Below are 8552 nucleotides of genomic sequence, written 5' to 3'. Positions count from 1 at the left end.
CGTGAGATCTGACCTGAGCCGAAGCCGGAGGCTTAACCGACTGAGCCACCCAGGCGCCCTGCATTTGCTTTTTTATTGTAACGGACGCTCGCTGAACTCCCCTCCCCCCCCCGTATTCCCTGCCCACGAGTGCAACCCCCCCAAACCCCAACACACTCCCCAGCGGCTTGCTACCGTTTGCTCGCCCTGAACTGCGGTTCCTCTGCTATTCCGGAATATACCATTAGCCTACCTCAGCTTACCGCCTTATTTGGGTCCACAATGGGTGTCGTCGAGTATTTTGAACTGGGTGAATCTGTGGCCGTGGCCAGATGGCCACAGCGTCTCTGCTAAGACACCACCGCCTCTGGAGTGCTGCCTACGGCCCCTGTGGCCGGGGGCTCCTCCGTGGCCGGGGGCGGACAGAGGGCTGTGTCAGGAAGTCCGTTCCAGCCCGGAATTGGCCTGAGCCGTTGGCGGAGCTGAGGTGTTTGCGTGGCACCGACCCTTGGTAAAGGCACGAAAAATCACGATTAATAGTATTGCTTTATATGTGGCTCTGGGGACTTTCAGGGAGGTGTCCTTGTTGACTGATGGGAGGGAGATCCGTTGTTTCAGGCCCAGTCTCCCCGAGGCCCCTGGGAGAGCCTGGCTTCGGGGGTGGTGGGATTGTCTGCCGAGAGACGACGCCCTGCCAGGCCGGTGCCCAACAAGGCGCACGGCCCGAAGCCAGTGGCCAGCATGAGTCTGAACCAAGCAGTGGAGGTGAGCGTGGCCTCTCTCGCTAGCACTCCTAAGAACTCACTAGCAAAGGGCCTGCTTCCTGTCTCCCCGCAACCTTCGGATGGGTGACTTAGAGGTTCTGGAGCGCAGAAGAACAGCGGTTTCCAGGGTACACGGCCATGATTCTGCTGATCAGAAGCTGAAGTGGCCCCAGCTCATTTGGGGCTCCGCGTGCCGCTCAACCGACAGGCAAAACGTGGGTTAACACCGCCGGGCGGAGCGATTGATCCGGGCTACCAGGCAAGACCGCGTTGCTGCCACTGAACGCTGACACGGAGGACAGGGTCTGGAAGGGTGCGCGTCGCCGCAGCACCCCTGTGCCCAGCAGCCCAAGTCAGTGGAAATCTGCGGGCGCCCAAAACATGAGGACACCGAGGACTCAGATCCTGCAAGATGAGGGTTTGAATTACCCCGCTTGGTGAAGAACCCTGTCCCCAAAAGTGCCTGCAGAGGTGAAAGAGAAGGGAAGTGGGAAGGAGGTGTTAGGGTTCCCTTGGCCTCGGGCCAGCCCCAGGGGTGGAGACTGTCACGCCCCTGTTTCTTCCCTTCCCTTTCGCTGGTCACGTGATCAGCGGTTTCGGCAGGGAGGATGCCCAGTGCGGGTGTGACCGCTGGTGGGACACGGCAGGATCCCCTGGGGAAAGGCCCAGGGGAGGCTGAGGGGCCACAGGGGTAGCCTGTGCCATTTATAGGTTTTTGTCCTTCAGAACCAGCTCCTTCCCTGTCACCTTCTCCACTCAGCCCTCTGCCCCAGGAGGCCGCCCCCTCGTGGCCCAAATCGGTCTCTCGTCTGTCCCGGCGGCGCCCCACGGGAGACCAGGGACCGGCGGAGCCCAGGTGTCCTGCTTCCTCTCGTGATCGGCTGCGTGTCGCCTCTCACGGCCCCGCGGGGACCAGCGGCCGTGCCCTCCCTCGTCCCTGCCTCGGGGTGGCCGTGCTTGGCTGCCCCTGAGCTTGGATTGCTGCCTATCCCTTGTGGTTCCCTGACACCCACATCGTTTTGTAAATAAACCCTCCCCCAATTATCCTATTTTGAATGTGCCATCTGTTTCCTGTTGGGAGACTGGCTGATGCGGTGGGGTTTATGCCAGAATTACTCCGCTAACAGTTTCATATTTGAACTTCAACTTGTGGTGTCCTGGCATTTCCCCCCACCCCATTACAGGGGAGCTGCTCTGAGCCCCCCGGGAGGGCCTGGCCCACGGCAGGCCTAAGGGTAAAGGGAGACAATGCCAGCGCCCGGCGCGGTGTCTGTGCGGGGCAGAGTCAGTAACGCTAGGGCACCCCCACCCTCGACTGCCCCCCAGGCTCCGCGCTGCAGACAGGCTCATGGGGTTTGGCCGCTTTCTGTTCTGTCCTGCATGCTAGCAGTTTGAGCAGGGAAGGGTTAAACTGGAGCCACTTTGCCAAAAATGACCATTTTATTGAATGACTATTTCATTGTTCAATTGGTAAATGTTAATACGTTTGCAAAAGGCAAGAAGGGAAAATATGTAGTTTCGTACATTTGGGGGAAAAAGACCGGCTGTGGGCAGGGCAAAGCCAGTCGCATCGAGCAAGCCGGCAGATTTCCTACCAAGTTCATGACACTTAAGTTCCAGGGCCCCTCATGCAACATGAGGCCCCCGGATGGTCCGCACCCTCCAAACTGTTTAAGCTGCAGGCCCCACAAAACCCGGAGATCCACCCTGCGGGGAAGATAGGACCTCCCGTGTCCTCTCTGGGACACAGTGAACCTCTGGGGGCGCTGCCAGCTCATGCCAGCAGAAGCCACGTGCCCCCCGGGTGAATCCAAACAGAAGAGGGGCCTCTGGCAGCTGCGTGCCGCGCACCCTCCCCCAGTTCCTGCAGGGACAGGGCCTGGGCCACAGCCACAACCTTCCAGAACACTGGCAGTCATCCGACTTCCCAGTGAGAACTCAATACATCTCACCAACCATCCCCATGACCTCTGACCACCGCTGCTTTACTTATGGCACAAGAGTTGTCCTGAGCTACGGGACACGCCAGGGCCAAGGGCCTCAACTCTTTGTGATTCAGAAAGAACGTCCTCTAGGGGCACCTGCGTGGCTGAGTCCAGGAAGCGCGTCTGACTCTTGATCGCGGCCCCGTGTCGGGCTCTGTGCTGACAGCGTGGAACTCGCTTGGGATTCTCGCTCTTCCTCTCTCTCTGCCCCTCCCGCGCCTGCGGGGTCGCTGCATACCTGCTTTGCTGCATACGCCTACAGACTACATATAGTATGGCTTTGCATGTTATTTTTATCGTGGTAAAATATACCTAACGTGACGTTCCCCATTCTCACCGTTTTTAAGCGTCCGGTCAGTGGGACTAAGTTACATTCGCAGCATCCGGCTCCCATCACCGCTCTCCGTCCATAGGCCCTTCCTATCTTCCCGACCTGAAACCCTGTGCCCGTGACTCAAGAGCTCCGATGCCCTTCCCCACAGCCCCTGGCAGCCCTCACTCCACTCTACTCTCTGTCTCCGGGAGTTGATGGCTCTGCATATAAGTAGGATTGCGCGATGCCCGTCTTGCCGCATCTGGCTTATTTCACTTAGCGCAACGTGCCCGCCTCTAGCCCGGTGGTCACACAAGGCCAGACTTCATTCTTTCTTCCCACTGAGTAGGATTTCTAGGCATGGGATTGCAAGGTCAAAGGATTCACAAATGTTAGACTTTTCGTACAAATTAGATGACACTTTTTATTGGTTTATTTATTATTTTGAGGGTGGGGGGAGGGTGCACGCAAGAGAGGGCCAGAAAGAGAGGGGGAGAGAGGGAGAATCCCAAGCAGGCTCCACACTGTCAACACAGAGCCTGATATGCAGCTTGAGTTCACAAAGAGTGAGATCATGACCTGAGTGAGCCTAGGTCAAGAGCCAGAAGCTTAACCGACTGAGCCACCCGGGCGCCCCAGTCTGAGTCCACCTGGAGGCTGGCCCTCCGGTCCGGGCTCTCCAGGCTGAGGGATCATTGACGCCCTAGAAGGACTCCAGAGGATGACAGGGGTGGACGCAGGCCCTGGAGTCCGCGGTAGGTTCAAACCCCAGCTCCGCCACTCGCTGATTGCGCAACCTCTGCACAAGTTACTTAAACTCTCTGCCTCAGTTTCCCCATGAACTGTGAGATCATGACCTGAGCAGAGACCAAGAGTTGGACACTTAACTGACTGAGCCCGCCAGGTGTCCTATACTCTAAATTTTGTAACGTGCTTTGAGTTTTTCATAACCCGAAGGAACAAGATACTGCGTGCGCTTGGGAAGCGGGAGTCATTCAGAGACCTGACCTTCCGAATAAGCGCCCTCCTCCCACGACCTGAGCGCCTTGCCTGCTGCCAAGTCTGGAGCAGCACCCAGCAGGTGTGACGCGGGGCACCCGGGCCGCCCGCCAGGCTGGCCGAGGCACAGCCTTCTTGCAGGAGCCCCAGGGAGTTGCTCGAGGAATCCGAGCCACCGACAAGCCATGAGCTAACGGCCACCTTCTGTGGGGACACGCGGCAGTGCTCCCCCCACAGGGAAGCCACGCGCCAGCCTCCCGCCGGAGGCGCTCGTAGGGATCGGGTCGGGGGTCTGGACTCGACGTCAGGGCTCAGGGTCCCCGCCAAAGACCCCTCCTTCCAGGTGAGGAATGATGAGAACCTTCCCACAGGAGCCCGAGCCTGGGCCGGAGGTGCTGATGGACCCCCGGAGGCCGGCCTGGTGTGCCACTGAAGGCCCCGCGGGGGGCTGGCTCCGGGGAGCCCCTGTCGTCCCCCCGGGCCGTGCACAAGGCCGGGCAGGCCTGCCTACGAGGGTCCTGCTTTGTGGCCGGAGGCTGGCGTGGTCTCTGCCCCTCGGGCCCCCGGCTGTGTCATGCGAGGCTCCGAGCACGGAGGGGACCCGCCGAGGATGTCCTGCGCCGGGCCTGGCCTGAGCGCCCCGTCCGGCCGGCCGCGTGGCCGCGAGCTGCTGGCCGGGGTCGCTGCGACAGTTCCACCCGTTAGCCGAAGAGGCCCGACCCTCGGCTGACGCCCTGCGGGCCTAAACCATCCTAATTCCATCGCCGGCCTCCAGAAGAGACACTGTCCCCACGTCGCAGTGAACACACCGAGGCTCAAAGAGGTGACGACGGCTCGCCTGCACTCGGGCCACCAAGGGGCAGAGCCAGGCTCCGTGTCTGAGGCCCCCCCTCCGCCAGGCAGCCTCTGTCTGCGGTCACAGCGGCTGGCGGGGCGGGGGCGGGGTGCAGGTGCCCGAGGCCCCTCGCGGGCGGGCTGAGCTGTGCCCGGGGCGTGGGCGCATCGAGACAGGCGGTCGTGGGCGCCCAGCTGTCGCTTTAGAGGCGAGCTTGTTCCTCGCCTGCCCTTCTGATTTGCGCCCGCCTCACCACAATAGAAACTGCTGATCTGCAGGTGCGCCGAGATCTAAGGGCTCCGACCCAGGGCTGCTTCGCGTGGGGGTGGGATCAGTCTCCCCGGCTGCCGCCCCGCTCAGCCCGCAGGCGGCCGCTCGGCTGGCCCCACAGGCCCGCTGCCCTCCTGGCCAAGCGGGCGCCGCACTCTCGTGCAGACGTCCAACTGATTCTACCACAGACGAAAGCACCGTTCAGGAAAGTGCGTAAAACGCGGTGACTAAGGCAAACAGCCGGTGATCGGGTGTGAACCGGACCCTCGCCGGCGCCCCAGAAGCTGGACGTGTGGCTTTCCAGCCGGCAGTCCCCGCCCCCCCAGCTGGCCTCCCTGCTCCTGAGGCTCCAGGAGCCGTGTGCACACACGCCGGTGAGGAGTCCAGGCGCCTGGAGCTGGGTGGCCCAGAGACCAGGCTGTGAGGACGGTGGGCCGGGCACTTGCTCCGCATCACCTGATTCATACAAATATGTGGGTGCAGGTGGGGAGACAGACAGACAGACAGATGGGTCGGTCTGCCCCTCACACCTGAGACCAGGCCAGGCAGGCCGGAGGAGCCCCTCAATATTGCCGGGACATTAGAACACGGTTGGACGTGTTAGAGACCGTATTCAGCCCAAAGTGACACAAAACTGAAAACCAGTGGCTTCAACGACCGAGGGGTTTGTTTTCCTCCTCTCACGGGGCCCAGGGCGGTCCTGACTCGGAGCCGCCACTGACAGCACCCTTTCTCGGCAGCTTTCTGCCCTGCCGTTGTCGCGCCGGTGACCTCTGCCGTTCCCAGGGCCTCCGTGCTCACGGCAGGCAGAGGATGGGCAAGGGCCAAGCCAGCTGCGTCTTTCCCCTTTTACAGAACCTCCTCCAGTGACCTCCGCTTACCTGTCACTTGTCAGAACTGTGTCCTTGGCCACCCCTCACTGCAGGGGAGCCTGGGAAATGAACTTTGAAAAACGGCTGGTCACAGAGAAGAGACACGGAGAAGGACGCTGGGAGTTCTTTCTCAAAGAAATACTTCGGAGTAAGAACCGGCCCCCCACCCCCACCCAGCTGCTTCCCAAGTTCAATGGGTCCAGTAAGTGGCGGCCGGACTTTGGGGAGGGTTCAAGTCCGGGCCCAGAGCTGAATTACTGAGGGCTCAGAAAAGCCTAAGCCGTCCCTCGAGGCCCGTTCTCAGTCCTTCTCCGGCTTGTCAACGCGAGAAGACAGCCTAGGTGGGAAGGCTTGAGTGAGGGGTCGCAGAAGGTCAAAGCAAAGACACCCGAGGACGAGGACGGCCCGGGGCCGCAAGCTCGTGGGCGGAGGCTGGATCCAGACCCAGAGGAAAACCATCAGAGCCTGTGTTTGCCAACTAACCACAGCTGTTCTACAGGTTGTTTTCTAAGTGCGACAGTATTGGGTTTTAGAGTTCTTATGTATTTATTTGAAGGGGGAGGGACAGAGAGAGAGGGAGAGAGAGTCTCAGCACTATCAATGCAGAGCCTGACGCGGGGCTCAATCTCACAAACAGTGAGACCATGAGCTGAGCCGAAATCAAGAGTCCGACGGGTTAACCGACTGAACCGTGACCGTATTATTGATTACTTTTTGATTTGTAAGAGATCTCTACATATCAAGGATCTCAACCCATACAGAGAATCTCACTATAAAGCGGCACCAGTGGTCCAGAGCCAACAATGCAGGCTGAGGCTTGACTGGACGGAGGCCCTGAATGCTTTGGGAGGAGGCGCCCTAGTGGGGTCAGGCCTCTTCCTTACCGGTCCTCACCCCCACAAGGCACCATTCCCAGTCACAATTTGGGATGTGGAGACGTTTAAAAATTGGGATATTTTGTATCCAATGTGGGGTCCCACCTACTTCGAAGAATCAGAAGACCCAGTAAATAAGGGCCCACATCCCTTACGTCACCCACCTCCGCAGCGGAGAGTCACGTGGGCTGCCCCCCCAGTCCTCTAACTCCCCGGATGGTGCTCTTGACTGTTAGTTCCCCGCCCCCGCATATTTCTGCACACTTGTGCTACCAGAGTTGGAGTTTGCAGCCCTCATAGAGAGCAAGCCTTCGATTTATGCACCAACGGCCTAGAACACAGCGTGAGTGGCCCAGGCCAGAGCCTGTGATGGCATATTCGGAGCTTCCGTCAGGGGCTCCTGGGACCCGGGTCCGATTTAAGGCATCTCTCATGGACACTTAAAACATTGAGAATCCCGTGGCTCACAGGGCCGTGAGCTGGGGTCACCTGGGAGCACCTGAGTTTTGTCGACCCCGCGCCGTGGGCGTGAGACTCCCGGCTGGCCAGGCAGGTGCCCGGTCGTCCGGGTGCAGCGGGAGCCCCCCACCCTGTGCCCTGTTCCCACGGGGAGAGGAAGCCACAGTGGCTGAGGTGAGAACAAGAGGCTGCCTGGGTGGGCAGAGGCAGCCGCAGCAGGCTGGTGCCCGGCCCACATGCACCCGCCTCACCCTTTCTGCAAAAATTGCTGCCACATGCAGAAATACAGAAACGTGCAATGGCTGCGAGCCAGTGTGGGCGTTGTCCCCACCCTCACGTGTACACACGGCCCTGGTGACACAGCCCCAGCCTGACCGTGCACATCTTTCAGGCAACTCAGGGGAGGGAGAGAGAGAGAGAGAGAGAGAGAGAGAGAGAGAGGTGCTTTTGATTTTTGATCCACAGACGGCTGTGGTGTGAGCAGCGGCGTCAGGGGAGGGGCCGTGAGGCTCCGTGTGGGGCTCCGGCCCTGGCCAGCGGGCCGGTCCTGCCTTGGGAAGAGGTCAGGTGACTCTGCAGGCTGGTGGCCTGGCTGCAGAGAAGAAAAGCCCGCCCTGCGGCCTCCTGGCCTCCGCCCTGTCCCTTACTCTGCCAGCTCTCTCTCCTCCTGCCAGGACAAAGCCCCCCACAGACGCCCCCAATCCTGGTGGTACCCTGTCTGCTTTGTCCCCTGGGGCCTCCCCTCCCCGGAGACGGCTCAGGAGAGAGGAGAGGAAGCCACCACCGCATGGCCAGTGCCCTGGGGCAGCGTTCCTGCGTGGCCTGCGTGCGGTCGCTATGCAGCCCGGCCAGGTAGGAAGGAGCTGGGAGAGACCTGTGCAGCGGGCCCCCCCCCTCCCCCAGCTGCCATTGGCACTGCTTTTCGGGTAACAGGCACCCACCCCCTCAGCATCGTCATCGAGACGTGGGGCCCAGTCACTGTCCCTCACACCTGGGTGAACGAGACCTTGAGGGCTAGCCGACCCCTTACCTGGGGCCCCCGAAAGGGACCCAATAGTGATTCAGGAAGTAGCTCTTCCCCGCCGAGGTCACAGAGACGGTCCTGTTCTCAGTCCAGAAGTCCAGCTCCAGCGCGAGGGTCCCGATGTTGTCCCTGGGGCGGAGCCAGGCACGCCTCAGCCCGGGCCCGCCCCCGGGGGTC

This window comes from Suricata suricatta, chromosome 11 (genome assembly GCF_006229205.1).
Source record: "Suricata suricatta isolate VVHF042 chromosome 11, meerkat_22Aug2017_6uvM2_HiC, whole genome shotgun sequence".
NCBI classification, from domain to species: domain Eukaryota; kingdom Metazoa; phylum Chordata; class Mammalia; order Carnivora; family Herpestidae; genus Suricata; species Suricata suricatta.
The sequence above is the reverse complement of the archived record's forward strand: the minus strand, read 5'-3'. Positions refer to the sequence as shown.